Below are 2821 nucleotides of genomic sequence, written 5' to 3'. Positions count from 1 at the left end.
AGGACCTTTTCTATAAGCTGGCTAATGAAACGTAGGAGCTGTGTCCCACGCTGTGTTGAAACGTGATCTGGTGCGGATGCATGACCGAAAGCCTTCAGCTAAACAAGTCCACTTAAACAACGTAGTCAGCATCCAATGTCGAACACTTAATGAGCTATTGATTTTGGGGAATTATTTACAGCTACAAGTCGAATAAAACAGTCAACAAGAATAGAAAGGTAAAGTCATCAAAGTGCGGTAATTTGGCATCTGTGTAATAATACTAAAACACTCCCTTCTAATTGATGCAAACTCCGATTACGACCATGAATGATCTATAATTATATTATTCACCGCAGAATTCCACCACCACAGAAACAACTTTCAAAACTTTTCGTGTGTCCTTTCAAAGAAAGAATAGTACTAAACAATATTTGTTTTCGGATTTGACACATTCTCGTCATAGCTGTCTCCTTCCTAACTAAAACGTATTCTTGACCATCCACTGAATAACTTGTTGCGTTTCCTGAAACTAGACTTTAGCCCCACTCGTAAACAACATGTAATAAATCATTTTTTGTGAGGCTTACACCAGCTGTTCTATCCGAAAATCCAGTGAAGTTTCTGGAACTAAACTATTCAGGTTCCACTAAACAACCGTGTTGGCGGATATAGAGGATCCACCTAAGGGAGTTGGGAAACCCTGATTCCGAAAAAACTGTGCACATAGGCTCCGGGATCCTGAGGGAACAAATGGCATATAAGCCAATTTTTAGTCACCAGCAACCATGAAACTGCATCTCCTAACATTGCTCCATTGCCTTATGGATCAGACCTTCCTAACAATCCTCGGGGAGTGGCCTCCTAAGAAAACCATCTGCTTCAGTTTGGGCGACCGGTCGGTATTCCAGCTCTCACACAAATCCAGTGACAAGGTGTGGCTCATATATATTTGATACCTCCTTGTACCAATGTTCGTGTGTTTAAATAAGTAAATAAATACTTAAAGTGTACTATCCAAAAAGTCTTAGTTTTACTCGCAAACGTTGAGTAATTTTTTTGAACATGTACACTTTATAGTTTCTCTCTTCAACTCGCAATTATCAGCTAGACAAGATGTTCACAAGCAAAAAAAGTTTCCAGTTGGTCCACGACATATCGACAATTATTTTTTCTGATTAGGAAAAATGTTTTTACAAATGCGATTGTTCACGTCAAATACACAATGGACAGTGAATGATTTTCTCACAATTGTGAATTAAACAATGTATTTTAGTGAATGTCTGAACTAAAACAACATGTGATCAACCTTGGTCATAGTTATGATTATCACATAATCAGGTTAACAATATTAAAAATTCAACTTGTTGTATTACAATTTATAAGGATTGAAAATTCATTACTTGCTGGAATTAATAAATATGATTGAATTTATTAAAACAAATGAACTCATACTCTTGCCCGCATGTTAGATTAAATGTTCACCGTAAATAGTTGCCGATTTCCGATCAATCCGACAGGTTTAGGGTCTTCGTTTACTTGTTTGTCTTTAACAAATATGTCTCCTCTCGACTTAGAACGTTTAAGTTTATTTTGAAAAAGTATGGTGAGTGCAGAGGAGTTATTACTAAATTCGACAGCACGTTTTTCCTGTTCGACTGCTTTTTGTGTACTTATTGCCTATGTCCATGTAAGTATTTCTGTCATCGTTACTAAAGAGGAAAAGTCATTAAAGTTGTGGAAGCGAGTAAAATGTCTTTGCAGACGTCTTCGTGTACCGACCGGTATATACAGATCTTTAGGGAACTTAGGTCTCCAGTACTCTAAAGGTGCGATTTTGTTGATGATACTTCCGATGTTATGATAAAATATACTGGTTAGTTTGTCGATACTGTTTGCTCTTAAGGAATTTCCCTAATCAGTGCTTCTGAAGAAATTGTGGAAGTTATTTCAGTCAACCTCGCGATAGTTTCTACGAAGTGTTACGGTCTTACGTCTACCTGTTGTGATGTTTATATTGAGGCTACATACAACTATGTTATGATCACCACCTGGAAACGTTTTTTTAATGCACTCAGTATTGGGGGTGAGGCCACCGGTAGTGACTATGTCCGAGATATTTTGATATCTGGTAGGGCTACTGACATACTGATTACACTGTTCTAGTTCTAGACACTCAATAATTAATTCATAAAGTTTCGGAGCCTTGACTGGAAACCAAGAAATTTCAGGCATGTTGTAGTCACAACGAATGAGTTTACCTGTGAATGGGAGGGATGGTGCTAGTGTGAATAGCTCTGGTACCACTACTATTTCACCTATTGATGCGGTAGTTTGACGGTAGACACAGTCGAACAGTAAGATAATGGAATTTGATGGCTTTAAGACAATCCACACCGGATTTTTCAGTTTTTTTAATTCAGGCATATCACATAATGGTAAGTTTAAGCTAGAGTGAGAGTAAATAAGGCAACATGCCGTAAATGATAGAGATCATAGTCTCAAATCTAACAGATCCACCCAGTAGTTCCACACCATGTAGCTAACATAATTTTTTCGTCCTTTACAAACTATCTGAAATACTTTTGTCACGTTGTGGTGTTTGAATGAACCAATGATTCCCCTGTGTTGACGACTGTTTGGCTTCGAATTCCATGTGCAATAGTAATTCTCGACTAAATTGCGCTATTGCTGGGATTACTAGTTCATACTATAACTCAAATACTCTCGAACGAGCCAGGAAAAAGCCTATTTCTCCGATAATAACATTTCCGCTATAACCTATACCCTATGCTCTGAAACTCCTTTTGAGTGAACCGATACACACCTGCTGCTGGATGAC

The sequence above is a fragment of the Schistosoma mansoni genome, chromosome W (assembly GCF_000237925.1).
Source record: "Schistosoma mansoni strain Puerto Rico chromosome W, complete genome".
NCBI classification, from domain to species: domain Eukaryota; kingdom Metazoa; phylum Platyhelminthes; class Trematoda; order Strigeidida; family Schistosomatidae; genus Schistosoma; species Schistosoma mansoni.
This window is presented reverse-complemented; position numbering follows the sequence as displayed.